Genomic DNA, 16,335 nt, shown 5'->3' with positions numbered 1-16,335 from the left:
AGTGTTTCAGGAACACCCTTGTATTGCTTATACAAGGGGTAGAAATCTTAGAGATCAACTAGTGCATACACATTTTCCCCCACGGCTCCCAATTAAGGGAACAGGATGCCATCGACCGTGCGGTCAATGCCAGTTTTGTACAATGACCAGCATAATGACTCAATGGTTCCATGCGAGCACTCAACACATGTACAATATGGAACAACAGACTACTTGTTTATCATCTTATGTGGTATATATCATATACTGTCCATGTTCTCTGTACTATGTAGGACGCACGATGAGAACTATGAAAGTACGGCTGATCGAACACAAAAGCAGGCTGAATACTAAAACATTATCGGCTCCTCTAGTACTGCACTGTTTGCAACATCATCATATATTTACGGACCTTAGATGGTTCATAATAGAACAGGTTTCAGAATCTAGAGGAGGACGGGATCGTACTACAGCCCTGATCAGGAGAGAACAGTGGTGGATACATAAGCTACATACAACTAATCCTTATGGATTGAATGAATCGGTAGAATGGAATTCTATGATTTAATCCATAATCTATCTTTCCTTTTGTCCTTTTTACTCCATTTATTAATAACATGGAGATATTACCATCATGCACGTGTAGTTGGAATTTATATAGGAACGAAGAAAAATATATATATATTTTAGTATATTATCTCTTCTTCTAGAAACTGTTTTGGTAAGGGCAATGAAGTGAATGTATTAACTAGCGCCAGATTTTTGCTCTTACTTCTTTTACAGAGACGTCACTAGGATGCGCCATTATTCTACAGCCTTTAAATAGCGCCTTCTAAGAACATTCGAGTGCAGTGTTTTCGGATGTCTACGCTTATATACCGCTGTGAATCTAAGGCGGTCTTTAACCCGAGTCCCTGATGCAAGTTTTGAAACCCGCGGCATCGGGCGCAATTTAGGGGAAGCCTAAGTGGATCACACCAGCGAGAGACATGGATTAGAACTCAAGATAAGTTCTTTAAGAGTTCTTTATCTATTTATAACACGTATATAATTTTGGCACTTTTTGAGTTTGTTTGTCACAGCATTAAAAACAGCACTAATAGTTAATCGAGGGAAGACCCTATGAAGAGATGCTGAGCCACTAGGCAGAAATTTATGAGATTGCCTTTTAGTGGTATCGTCCGAGGGTTCCCAAAAATGAGTCAATTTATGAAGGTATTGAAATAAGATACATGGATGTTTGAGTTTTGCAATCATTAAGGCAAACGTATTTCCTGCAAGTAGACTGTGGACATTCTCATAGTTCTCATCTTTGGATATGTGAAGAGCTAGTGGAATAGCAACATTCCATGTAGAATCTCAAATAGTAGCAACAGTGGAGGAGTGGCCTAGTGGTTAGGGTGGTGGACTTTGGTCCTGAGGAACTGAGTTCAATTCCCACTTCAGGCACAGGCAGCTCCTTGTGACTCTGGGCAAGTCACTTAACCCTCCATTGCCCCAGGTACAAATAAGTACCTGTATATACTATGTAAGCCACATTGAGCCTGCTATGAGTGGGAAAGTGCGGGGTTCAAATGTAACAAAACTAAAAAAAAAATGTTATGTTTGTTAAATTAAGCTGAAAAAAATAACATACATCAATACTAAAAAAGTACTGTATATCGATGTGACAAAAAAAAGAATGATAAAAGGAAAAAGGAAGGTGATTAGAACGTAACAGTAACAAGGCAGATGAAAGTGTTACGTAATGTCAATTAGATTGTATCAATGTACTGTGTGCTGTAACAAACGTAAGAAAATGAATTGCAACATTGTCTGATACAATGTGTATACTGCATTTAAAACTATTTTAAGGCTACACATGTCTATTTTTAACCCTCTCAGGTAAATTTATAGGGTTTTTTTCCCCCAACACTATTCAAGTCTCAACAAGGAATGGTTAAACTTGCAGGTGATGTTGGGGTTCACTTTTCTGAAACTGTCTCGTAGAACCTTGCTTGCGTGGGGGCCCGTGATGTAGTCTTCAAGGCATGCCACCCCTGATGCTGACACCTATCTCTAATACAAACTTAAAAGGAGAGAGACCCTATCTCCCTCACACTATTGCACAATCCTTAAATCTGAGGTAAGGGTGTTACTGTGACTGCTTAACTAATACAAAAATGGAGAAATTAGACCTTTTCTGCTAATTTGCTTTCCTTTAGTCTCTCCAGACTGGCCCAGGATTGGGCTGATGGGTTGTTCACTCCTTCCAGCAGGTGGAGACTGAGAACTTCTGACTCTGAGAGCCAATAAGATCCCTTGCCATCTGACCCTAGATTTAGTATTTGACTAACAAAGCAGGAAAGAGAAAGAAGGACCTTCTGTGTCACTGAGAATCTACAGCTGCAGAAGCACTGCCAATAGCGTGCATGAGACAGACCCAGAAATACCTGGAGTCTCATAAATGCAAACACAACCCACTCTGGGAAGATGTTTGACCATAAGCTTGATTTATTCTTTTTTTTTTTAATATCGAGTGTTACATATTCAAGGAATGGCCTAATGGCTAGTGCAGCAGGGCAGGCTTTGATCCTGGCAACCTGGGTTCAATTCCCACTGCAGATCCTTGTGACCTTGGGCAATTCACTTAACCCTCCATTGCCCCAGGTACAAAAATTTAGATTGTGAGTCCTCTAGGGACAGAGAAAGTACCAGCATATAATGTGTAAAGTGCTGCATAGGTCTAGTAACGCTATAGAAATGATTAGTAGAAAGTGAGCCCTTGGGCCGCTGCTGGCGAACGGCAGCAGCAGGTGAACCACCCAACCAAGGATTGAAACTGATCATAGACAGGACTGGAGCAAGCAGGACTGGAACTGTAGCTAAAGACAGGCAGAACTGGAACAGAAGCTGAAGACAGGCAGGGCTAGAACAGAAGCTGAAGACAGGCAGGGCTGGAATAAGCAGGACTGGAACAGAAGCTGAAGGCAGGTAAGGCTGGAAGTACAATAGCACAAACAGACAAGAACTCTGTTGCAAAGGCAAGGCATGAAAGTTCCAAGCTGTTTATAAAGGCGTACCCATCTTGAATAACCTCTAGTACCCACTGATCGGAGGTAATTTGATCCCACCTCTGAAGAAACTGGGACAACCTTTCTCCCACTGGAATCAGAGGAAGGACTCACGCACCCTCATTGAGCTGACCGGGCCACCACGACGGGAACCGCGAAAGGACTGGGTCCTCTGGCATCCCACTGAGACTGAATAATATCTCAAATGTCCTGATGCATTGGAAAGGTCTAACCAGATTTCCTAATACACTTAACCAAGAGGTCCACCTTACAGACCTCAGGAACCACAGACTGCTCTTCCTCAAAACGCAGGGTGGAGGCTACCAAGGAAAAAAGTTATTGAAGTACATAAGCACTGCCACGCTGGGAAAATATCAAAGGTCCATCAAGCCCAGCACTCTGTGTCCGACAGCGGCCAATCCAGGCCCCAAGAACCTGGGAAAAACCCAAAATTTAATAACGATCAATGGACTTTTCCTTCAGGAATCTGTCCAGACCCCCTTTAAACTCAGCAAGGCCAGCTGCCGTCACTACCTTCTCCGGCAATGAGTTCCAGAGTCTAACCACACGCTGAGTAAAGAAAAACTTTCTCCACTTTGTTTTAAACCTACCACATTCTAATTTCATCTTGTGTCCCCTAGTTCTATTATTGTTAGAAAGCGTAAACAAACGCTTCACATCTGTCCGCTCTACCCCACTCATTATTTTGTAGACCTCTATCATATCACCCCTCAGCTGCCTTTATGGAAAATCTTCACCACCAAAGGATCTTACCCTGGAGACATGAGATCCACACCAAACTCAACTGATACAGGATCCTCAGCCTCCCTATCCTCCAGACTTTCTATTTCTTCCAAGGAAGGCATATCTAAATCAGCATCTGAAAACTACTCCCCTTGAAGATCCCAGGACTCCCTGAGTCTCTTAGCTGGAGTTAAGTGCCTAGACTGGGAATCCCTGGAAGGAATAGCTCCAGCACTGGACTGCTTAAGTAAAAATGCGTAGTACATCTGAAGAACAAATATAAGGAGGGAAACCTCCCTCCTGAAAACTGCCAGGCTGAGCTAAAATGACCACAGAAGTTTCAGGCAGGGAAGGGCCTGCTGAAAGTACCGCTCTGCAGAACTGACTGCTGCAGACAACATGGCGGACTTTCCCGCCATTGGGGACAGTGTTGCCAGGTGGGCGGTTTTATCGCCCAATTGGGCGGTTTTCCGCGACCCGCCGCAGGAAATTTTGCCTGCAGCGGGTTGCGGTTTTGTGGGCTTCTTTTTTAGTTTTGGGGCGGTTTTTTTGGTGGTTTTTTCGGCCGCGGGGGTGGGGTTAGTGACGTTTTGGGCGGGGCCGATGACGTTCTGGGCGGGGCCTATGACGTTCTGGGCGGGGTCGATTACGTGGGAGGCGGGGCCGATGACGGCGGGGCGGGGTTGATTACGGCGGGGACGGGGTTGATGACGGCGGGGGCGGGGGTGATGACGCGGGGGTGGGGGTGTCGGGGGCGGGGTTTGAGTTTGGGCGGGTTTTGGGCTGGATTTAGGCTGTTTTGGGTGGGAAAAAAATTTTCCACCTGGCAACCTTGCAGTCTCTGAAGTCGCCGTGGGGTCCCAACATCACTGAAGATGCAGCTACAGAAGGAGCCGAAAAAGCAGGAACTACTATGGAATCGATGGCGGTGCAGTACTTGCAGCTGCCGGATGCTCCTATCCCCCACCCCCCCCGCCACTGACAGACTTCACATCATTGGAGTTTCTCTGTCATTGCGCGGCTAACCAAGCATCTGACTTCGAATGCAAAACCTGCAGATACTTTCAGCCTCCGATAATGTAGTACCACGGAGACAGGGGAGACAAAGGCAGTTGAGGTGAAGATGGAACTGCACTGCTCATTCACGCCGAGGAGAAGCAGCTAAAGAGCAACTTACAGAGCCCCCCCCCCCTTTTTTTCAGCGGCTGCCTCTCCGGAAACTGTAACACCCTTCCTCTGAAGGGGTAGAGCTCTTCCCTGCCTAAAGGTAGATCTGAGAAGTGTGAGAAAAAAAGTGGGAGGGTAGAGGGGGAGGGACCCGGTACCCCCGAGTGTGACACCCCTGGAATATTTAGAAAAGCTCAGTGCACAGAAGGCTGTCTAATTATATTTTAATTTTTTTATTAATCTTAAAAACGAAATAGATAAAGACAGAAAGAGAGGAGACTAAGGGCTCACCTCCTGCTGGAGACTGAGAATACTGAATCTAGGGTCACATGGCAAGGGATCTTATTGGCTCCCAGAGTCAGAAGTTCTCAGTCTCCACCTGCTGGAAGGGGTGCACAACCCATCGGTCTGGAGGGACACTAAGGAAAAAGTTAATTATTCTCCCTGCGTGGTCCCCTGTTCTCTTACTGATGCCCTATTCCGTAAGAGCCGGTTGTTGTGGTATGTCGGCCCACTCTCACATCACTGATTCACTCAGCCACGACACAGGCCTGCCTAATAACCTCAGCCTTCCAGTTATGGAATCAGGCTTTAACTCTATTCTTGTCACACCTCACACTACCTCACAGCAGTTTCTTACACGCACACACTCAATCTCTCTTACAGCATTTGATCACAACTTAATCAAACCTTATACATTTGGAAATGAATTAAATTAAATTTTGGCACATGTCTCAGTGTTATTCCAAAGTGCCACCATTTGTTTAGAGACAACAAAACTTAAACAGGTGTCTGTTCAATGTCAGATGATAGTCACAAACAGAAGGGAAAAAAAACTCCACGAATGGAATTCACTAGGCAAAAACAGTGGAGAAAAAAGGAATCCTCTCGCAGATGGTGTCCAAAACACTTCTTTATTTCAACAAACTACAAAATTTTAAAAGCAGTAAAGGAGACCCGATACGACTCGTGTTTCAGCCCTACCGGCCTGCATCAGGGGTCTAAAGAATACAGAAAATGCAAAATACAAATCTAAGAAGAAATCAAAAAAAGCGGAGAGGAGAATCCTCACGTATAGCAAAAGCAATGGACACAAAAAGTGAGGACGAGTTGAAGAGGAAATCCCAAAAACCTTTATTAATGCTAAAATGACGACCTGACACGGCAGTGTTTCGGCATCAAAGCCTGCATCAGGGGTCAAACAAATCTTTTTAAGTTGTCACTGAATAAAAGACCAAGGGAAATGCGGCTGTAGGACTTTCTTGAAACACAAGAATTAAGCAGTCAACTGTGAAGCGCCTCGAGGGCAATACACATAAATGATGTCATTAATAAAGGTTTTTTGGATTTCCTCTTCAACTCGTCCTCAAATAAAAATCTAAAACATATTTAAAAACATATATAATATAGAAAATACTTTGAAATTTTAAATTATGCACATAGATAAAATAATATATAAGAAAAGGGGTTACTACCTAGGACTTAAGCCAAATCTTACATATTCCCAGAAATATCATCAGATCCTATTGGACAATATACAAAACCAAGCATAAGATGCAAAATTTTGAACAAAATACACTTGTATTTATATACATTTCAAAACCAAATATAAGATGCAAAATTTTGAATAAAATACACTTATATTTATATACATTCTCATAAATGGCTGTTGTAGACTCAGAGAAAAAAAAACAATTATGTGAACACTGTTTTAGCCTCATGGAAATATCAAATATTGTGTAGACTCAGAGGAAACATCAAATATGTGAAGAACACTGTATATGAACACATTTAAGGTAGAGCACAGTATCAATTTTTAAAATAAAATCAAAGATTTCAGAAGTATAACCACTGTGTTTGTAATACCCAATGGATAAGAATAGAGTTCTCTTAAACACACTATAAAATGCTATAGAAAATGACCATAAAGATATCAAAAGCTGTGTGACCTCGTCTCCTGAATCAAAAAACCATTAGATAAAAAAAATATAAAAAATGAGCATGAGGGTATCAAAAACTGTATGACCTTATCAACATGTCCTTGAACATATCTGTAAATGCTTTAAAAAAATTCTCATATAAATGAGGATAAAACATAACTTGCCTCTTCATTGTATACAATTATGAGGTGGAGATAAAAAAACAAACCAAGCTGGCACAAAAATGAAATAGGGGAAAAAAATATAAGTACTACTAAAATGACAGAAAAGTGAGTAGCTAAGAAAATGACAAGGGTACTCACTTCAGAACCACCATAGGAATTGGTGAACATTATAAATATCTCATAATATTCTTTCTGATGGTCAGAGAAAAAAAAAAAGAAAAACAAGAAATATATGGACACCTTATGTACCAAATAGAAACAATGTGTATAAACCCCGGTGACACCAACTGAATGTAACATGAAAATTGAGGGTTTTTTTTAACTGCCAAAGCCAAGAGATAAAAAAAAATTAGAGAGGGAAACCGCCATATCTACAGTTAGTGCAAGGAAATCAGAAACATTCACAGGGAAGATAGGAATGAAGGGTTACAAACTTGGCACTCGCAATCCTAACAAAAAAAATTGGACAGCAAACCGCTGGCTTGACACTGTATACCTAAGTAAAAGAGAACTATGTTTTAACAATCTGCTCTTTTGAAGTACAACCTATGACGTCAAGAGATATGAAAAAAAGACAGCTGATGTGTAGATGACTCATTTGACATTTGCATAAAAACATAAAAATTAGATATAAGTATTGGAATCTAGAGATGCACGTTGGTTTATATATTGGCTTAAAGGCACAAACTTTTTTTTTTAAGATTAAACAAAAACTACAAAATAAAAAACGGAAAATTGTGAGGATGGAAGATTGCAGATTATTGGTCGCCGTATCTCAAAAAAGATATAGTGGAATTAGAAAAGGTGCAGAGAAGGGCGACAAAAATGATAAAGGGGATGGGACGACTTCCCTATGAGGAAAAGCTAAAGCGGCTAGGGCTTTTCAGCTTGGAGAAAAGGCGGCTGAGGGGAGATATGATAGAGGTCTATAAAATAATGAGTGGTGTTGAACAGGTAGATGTGAAGCGTCTGTTCACACTTTCCAAAAATACTAGGGCTAGTGGGCATGCGATGAAGCTACAATATAGTAAATTTAAAATGAATCAGAGAAAGTTTTTCTTCACTCAACGTGTAATTAAACTCTGGAATTCATTGCCAGAGAATGTGGTAAAGGCGGTTAGCTTAGCGGAGTTTAAAAAAGGTTTGGACGGCTTCCTAAAGGAAAAGTCCATAGACCGTTATTAAATGGACTTGGAGAAAATCCACTATTTCTGGGATAAGCAGTATAAAATGTTTTGTGCTTTTTTGGGATCTTGCCAGGTATTTGTGATCTGGATTGGCCACTGCTGGAAACAGGATGCTGGGCTTGATGGACCTTTGGTCTTTCCTAGTATGGCAATACTTATGTACTTATGGATTACCCTGAGCAAAAGAGGGGGTAAAAATGTGTATGGTATAAACTCAAAATCTGAGGACCAAAATCATATAAATAAAGGGAAGAAAGGTTAAAAATGGCATGCTAAACTGAAAAAATAAAATTGTAAACATTAAATATAGGAACCAAAAGAAAAACATAAGCACTAAATGTGAGAAGAAAGAAAAAAATGAAAATGAAAACCAAGAAAAAGACAAAAGTGCTAAATATGACATGTTCAGCTGAGAAAAGGGGACAGATTGGGAAACGTGGGACCTATTGAGTTACAAAAAAAATCTGGTTTGGATTTATTGGTGATGCTATTCAAAAGAGTCTGTCTATCTTTATTTATTAAATTACAAAAAATCAGGAAGATCAAATCCAACAAACCAAGTTAAACCTTAAACTCACTATAGTAAACTTGGGTTCAGAATAATTTATCTTTTTATATATATATATATATGTATGCACTTTAAAAAAATGCTAAAGTGTTTTAAATTGTTTTAAATGTGCTCAGACCATACCGTTTACACCCATTATATCCCCAAGAGGAATATGTGGTGGTGTCACAATGGAACCATCATTGCACATGTGATGTTCCACCTCCTAATATTTATGTATGTACATACAGCTGAGCCCAAGTAGATCTTACTCACCGATGTATGCGTATATCTATAATGCATATGTATAAGTCATAGACTACTCACATTAAATATTGTTAGGGAGTAGTTATTTTGATGGCAAGATTGGAATGGATGAATGATATGTGATTTTAATGAAGCACAAGCACGAGCACAATATACCCCAAGGGAAGTGAAATAATTATGTGAATATGTGTATATATCGCATTGTGGGTTGGTGTGTGTAAGATATGTGGGGGAAGAGAGATCAGGGTGTCATGTATTAACATATTCCTCCTTTAGGTTTAAACAAACGTTGAACTGTATGTTTTATTATCCATGTATCAGAAGGTAATATGGAATGTACCATAATTTATGGGCAGAGGTTTGAGCTCAAGTCTAACAATATTTAATGTGAGTAGTCTATGACTTATACATATGCATTATAGATATACGCATACATCGGTGAGTAAGATCTACTTGGGCTCAGCTGTATGTACATACATAAATATTAGGAGGTGGAACATCACATGTGCAATGATGATTCCATTGTGACACCACCACATATTCCTCTTGGGGATATAATGGGTGTAAACGGTATGGTCTGAGCACATTTAAAACAATTTAAAACACTTTAGCATTTTTTTAAAGTGCATACATATATATATATATAAAAAGATAAATTATTCTGAACCCAAGTTTACTATAGTGAGTATCTTTATTTATTGCCTTGGTTAAACTATTATCAATACATTTCTCAGGATAACCTCTATGAATATGCATTTATTTTTGTTACATTTGTACCCTGTGCTTTCCCACTCATGGCAGGCTCAATGCGGCTTACATGGGGCAATGGAGGGTTAAGTGAGTTGCCCACAGTCACAAGGAGCTGCCCGTGCCTGAAGTGGGAATCGAACTCAGTGCCTCAGGACCAAAGTCCACCACCCTAACCACTAGGCCACTCCTCCACTCATGAGAGCTATTTGTATACAATGGGAGCTGTACATGCAAATTATTGTGGAAAGCTTGAAAGCCTGACTGAATTGTGGTCCTCGAGGACTGTGACCACCCACCTGTTAGCCAAAGGTCTTTCTTATCACTTAAACCCATAATGCCAGTACCAGCATCACCTATGGACCAGGAACTGGACTGTTTCAGCTTATGCAGAAATGTATTGTCACCCCTAGGGGCGCTCTCGCAATTGACTACTACTACTACTTAGGTCCAAATGCTTGCCGTGATGGAGGCTGCTGGTTCTTTGGTATAACTGAACATGTGGATCACTAACCACGAGGAGCTCTGTCTGCGTCCCAGCTATCCCCATTAGTTCTATACCAGGTTTAATCCAGTACACCAGTGCTCGTCAATCTTCTTGTGGCCGTAATCTCGTGACAGTGGCCACATAAAATTGTGTGACCCCCCCCTGGAGGTACAGAAAAATGATGCATTTATAGAGAGCACATGCAGGTCGTGACTCCAAATGTGGATTTTGTGACGCCATTTGGGATCCTTACCCACAGTTTGGGAAGCTCTGCAGTTCTCTTTCCCAAAGCAAATCCACCCCCAAATAAAAATACTTCCCAGGATTTTACTGAATTTATCATTTATTAAGGATATAAAAGAGTCATGTTCAATCAATATAGCTTCTACGATTCCTTCCTAGAAGATTGTTACAAAACAAAAGTTAAAAGAAAGAACAAAAATGTCTAATTCACTTCCCCGAGTTACTGTGTTAAAATTCACACGCTCCACACATTGCCTAATTAAAGATAATCTTTCCCCATTCCACAACTTGCAAATATCAGGAATGCCACATCTACTTCAAACTGAACTAGACAACTGACAATTTCAGCAGTCCAGACAGCTTCAAAATCCTATACTAGTTTCTCAGACCAGCCAGCATGTGCCGTCTCCTGAGGGGACACCAGGACACGGATGAGGTGGATTCTCCCTTCCCCATCCCTTCATCGTTAAACAGCAGTACTACCTTTCTTCATTTCCCAAAACCTTTCCCAAGGAAATTACTCTTTGGTAACATTAAGTAGACAGAATTTCTCCATTCACAGAACTCTTCATAGGGAAATCTCCAGTTTGTTAAAATAAACAGAATTGCTTCCTTCCTCAAAATACTTTATTTTTCAAAAAGCTGTATTAATTCTGCACAGTACAGGAGTAAGTACATTGAAACATAAAAGCTTAGAATTAATCAAATAGAATAATACATGTCATACAATTTAACGTGAATAATGAATTGTCATCATACTTATAAGTGACTGATTTAACAGCAAACAATTGCCCCTCCTGGTTAACGTGGAGGGGCATAATCGAACGTCGCCGACCAAATAGATCACCGGTGATCTATGTTGGCGGTGGCGCTACAGCTGGCCGGAACCGTATTATCGATAAAGATGGCCGGACATCTTTTTTTTCGATAATACGGTTTAGCCCAGCCAAATGCCATGGAGTTCGCCGGGTTTGAGATGGCCGAGTTTGTTTTTCAGCGATAATAGAAAGTTATGTCGGCCATCTCAAACCCCGGCCAAATTCAAGGCATTTGGCCGTGGGAGGAGCCAGCATTTTTAGTGCACTGGCCCCCCTGACATGCCAGGACACCAACCAGCCACCCTAGGGGTCAATGCGGTAGACTTCAGAAAAGCTCCCACGTGCATAGCTCTCTTACTTTGGGAGCTGAGCCCCCCAACCCCCCCCCCAAACCCACTACCCACAAATGTACTGCACCCACTAAAATTGCTCCAGGGACCTGCATACAGCCTCTAGGACTTATTGCTGCTGTATAACTTTGGCACACCAGTTCACACCTGAAGACTAATCTCTCTGAAAAAGTCCTTTCTTGAAATAACCACGTTTACTCACAGTTAACTGCAGATCAGAGGTTGTGCCCCACTGGCAAAGAATCCCCTGGTACTAAGATTAGCAGTAGGTCAGAGCTGGCACAATGGTGTACAATGCCCTCTTTCAGCACCATTCAAGGTAATAACTACGTTCTCTAACGTGGGTAACACAGGAAAGGGAACTAAAACTGGCTTACAAAAATGGCCACTACCGCATAGACTACAACAGGAAACAAAACAGGGCACACTCTGACCCAGTTAGCAGGGGGGAAAAGCACCAAGGGAGTAGAGCCCAGTACCCTACACCCACCACAATGCATTGCTAATGTGACTCTGCAGGGCACCTAACAGAAAAGGTGTCACACTCACCTGAGAGCCACATCGCAACCAGGGAAAGGCTGTCGGAGGATACAACACATTCTGCTGTCATGGAGGTGGGTACGGCATTTGAGGCTGGCATACAGGCTGGCAAAAAAGGTTTTTAGTTTTATTTTTTTAGTTTGGAAGGGGATTGGTGACCACTGGGGGAGTATGGGGAGGTCATACCCCATTCCCTCCAGTGGTCATCTGGTCAGTTGGGGCACCTTTTTGAGGCTTGGTCGTGAAAATAAAAGGACCAAGTAAAGCCAGCGAAATACTGCTTAATGCCGTTTTTTTTCCATTATCGGCGAAAGCCGGCCATCTGGTAGCCACGCCCATGCCTGCCCATGTCCCGCCTTCGCTAATCTACCGACACGCCCCCAGTGACTTCCTTGTTAGGAGATACGTTTTTTGGATCCTCAGCTTTAGGAATAGGATCCCAAGAATGGGATTCCTTATTCAATAAATTTAAAACAGCCATTAAATTGAAACTTAATAGCGCTGCGCTGGTGGAATACTGTAAAATGGAGCGTATTCCCCATGGTCTTAGAGTACAGAAAGCACCACTGGCATTTAAAACAGATGAAGCATTTGTGAACAAGTAGAACATGATTTTAAATAAATGTTCCCTTGATCTAATGTTGCTCATTATTGAAAAGAGCAAAACAATTTTAGATGCAGAGTAAGCTGCCTTGGATGCCGATCTCAGCAAATTGAAAGAAAAATGATCTACAGCAGATTTTGATAAACAACATGACAAGTTAAAAGAGAATTTAGGAGTATTTCGTGAAAACATCAGATCTCTTAAGCTTAAGAAATTTGAAAGGGATGCAAGAGATTACGCAGAAAATAAAGTTTATATGTGGATACACAAAGATACACAAGCTATGAGTGGCATTGATAATGCCCAGATAGACTCGTTGGATAATATTCTAAGTGATAGTTCAACTTCTGGTAGCAATCGGGGAGATTTTTTAGGTGGACGCCAACACAGAGGGAGAGGAAGATGCGCTCGCAGAACAAGAGGTGGCGGCAACGATACACTATGCCCTCAAACCAGATCCCAGCGCCGATTTCAACAACCCCCTCAGTGGTGACCAATTTATCCACCCGTGAATTATCCACAACAGAATACAGTCTATTAGAAAAAGGCTTATCGTTTGTGCCTATGAAGAAATTTGACCCGTTCCAATTTCGGATTGATGTGGAACGGTTCATCAGACAACTTCAATGAAGAATCTTCTTTGCGGATAAGGAACAGCAGTCTGACATCTCAAGAATGAGCTTTAGATCCTCTTGGACCCCTCCTGGACCTCTTGATCCTATTGTGAAAATCTTCAATGATGTATTGTTAAGAGAAGTCATGAGGTCTTCCAGCTTGCAGGGTTGGAGGAAAGATAATCTATCCAAGGAAGAAAGACAATCTATACAAAGTTTGGCTTCAGATGATTCCATTATCATTAAAAAAGCGGATAAAGAGGGTGCTATTGTGGTTTTAGAAAAGGAAGCATACCTGGAAGAGATACACATGTAATTATCAGATACTGCTATTTATCAAAAAATATCATCAGATCCTACTATGGAGTTGCAAGATATCATTAAATCTGTTATATCTGAGGGATTAGAATCAGGTTTTTTAACTAAAAAGGAATGGATATTTTTGAATCTTAAACATCCTCACACTCCAGTGTTATATGTGCTCCCTAAAATCCACAAGAATCTTGAAAGACCTCTTGGACGTCCTATATTGTCATTGACAGGTTCCTTATTGGAGCCTTTGTCTATCTTTGTGGACTACTTCCTGAAACCATTTGTCATTTTGACTCCCTCCTACCTTAGAGATACTAACGTTTTGGAGGAGGTGATTTTATGTCCTGAGGACAGCATCCAGATGGTGACTCTGGATGTAAAATCTTTGTACACCTCAATTCCTCAGCAAGAAGCTCTGCAAGTCATCAGATCGACTTTAGAATCTCGGGTTAGACCCATGGATGTGCCCACTGAATTTCTCATGGAATTGGCGGAGTTAGCCCTTTGTAAAAAAAAAATGTTTTCTATTCGAGTATGATTATTTTCAGCAAATTTCTGGTGTGGCTATGGGTGCCTTGTTTGCTCCTTCAGTGGCCAATTTATACATGGCCGTTTTTGAGAGAACATGGCTGATTGATCATCAATGGAGTGGCTCTGTGTTGCTTTCGAAACGCTTCATCGATGATATTTTCCTATTATGGAAAGGTGACATTTTTTCTTTAGAACAGTTTGTTGGCTTAATTCTTTGAATCCAGCACTTCAGTTCACAAGTGAGTGTTCCATGACCACCATCAATTTGTTGGATGTCACGATTGAACTAAACAGGGGCAATTTTTGTACTAAGGTGTTGAAAAAAACCAACCGATAGAAATACTGTTGTACAATATAAGAGTTGCCATCCTAAGTCACTAAAAGATAGTCTTCCATTTTCACAGTTTTTACGCTATAGGAGGATATGCACTGACAATGATGATTTTAGACACCAAGCCAAGAGCTTGGCGCATTCTTTACATCAACGAGGATATCCTGCTTCAGTTTTGAAAAAATCATACACTGGGCCAAGTACAATAACAGAGATATTTTGTTAAGAAAGGGTGTTGAGTCCATAGATAACAACAGAGATTCTAAAGAAACATTTATGCTTAGATATCAGCAGGGTGGGGAAGAGGTGGCCAACATTATTCGCAGTAATTGGGATATCATATAATCTCATGATGTTTTCAAGAACACAGATTTACAAATTGCATTCTCTAGAGAACGTAATCTAAAAGAGATATTATGTCTTGCAGATGTTGTGTCAAGAACAGGGGCCACTGAGGGGCATCATCAATCTTGTGGTAACTGCAGTTTTTGCAAGGTGATGATTACGTGTGACAGTTTTTGTAATCCTGTGGATGGCAGGATTTATAAATGGAGACATTGTACTACATGTCGTTCGGGCCATGTGATCTATGTCCTACAATGTCCATGCAGTAAACTGTACATTGGTAAAATGAGATTCATCAGAGTTGAGATATCCTGGCAGGGCCTTCCCAAAAAATGAGCATATCATCAGGTGGATTTTTTGTTCTGTTCCTCTTAATTTAGTTCCATGGATTTCTTGCATGGCATGAATTTTAATGGCAAGTGGCTATCTAGTGTTAAAATAAAAAGCAAGGGGGACAACGGGCACTCTTGCTGTGAGAAAACACTTCTGTAATCCTTCCATTAATCAATAATTTCTTATAGAATTCTAATCCATTGCAAAAATGCCTCTTCTAACCCAAACTTTTTCAAAATCCAAAACCTGTATTCCCAATTTACTCTATCAAATGCCTTTTTGGCATCTAAGCTACCTAGCACTACTTCCTTTTGAGTGTCAGCTTTCCTGTACAATGCTGACAGCACCCAAACGATGTTATTAGAGGCACAATGACATGGACCAAAACCAGTTTGGTCTCTATGGATCAGGTGTGGTAGAAACACATTTAACCATGCCACTAAGATGGATGTTAACATTTTCAGATCCTGATTTATCAATGAGATCAACCTATAAGAATTCAAATTGTTCATCTTTACTTTCGGCAATAGAATAATTTGAGCCCTATTTTGTTATCCACCCATGATTCCTTTATATTTTAGAGTGTAAGAATGTTTCATGTTTCTTTTCTCTGCTGATATCATCTACTACCTGTCCCTGTTCACCTTGACCCCACCCACTAAGAAAGCCAGATTCTTTCTTTCCTCCCATGTCCCCTCCCCAATCTTTTTTTCCAGTCTCCCTCCACCCTTTTTTTTATAGCTCACTCCATTCACATCCCCCCCCATCCTGTCCTGTACCTTATTGTGCCTGGTGGTCTAATGGCCTCTTCAGGGCAGGAGAGACCCCTCTTTCCTGTCTGGTGCTGCCGCAGACCTTTCACACCTGGCACCGCTTCAAAATGGCCTTGGGATACAGCTAGACTTAACACTTACACTGATCCACCAAATCCCAGCAACCTTCAGAGACTGCTTCTATCATTTGCGGTAATTACATTGCCTCTCTTCATACACTGAGAAGGCAAGTCTTATCACAGTGCTTCACACCATGATA

The sequence above is a fragment of the Microcaecilia unicolor genome, chromosome 1 (genome assembly GCF_901765095.1).
Source record: "Microcaecilia unicolor chromosome 1, aMicUni1.1, whole genome shotgun sequence".
Classification (NCBI taxonomy): domain Eukaryota; kingdom Metazoa; phylum Chordata; class Amphibia; order Gymnophiona; family Siphonopidae; genus Microcaecilia; species Microcaecilia unicolor.
The sequence above is the reverse complement of the archived record's forward strand: the minus strand, read 5'-3'. Positions refer to the sequence as shown.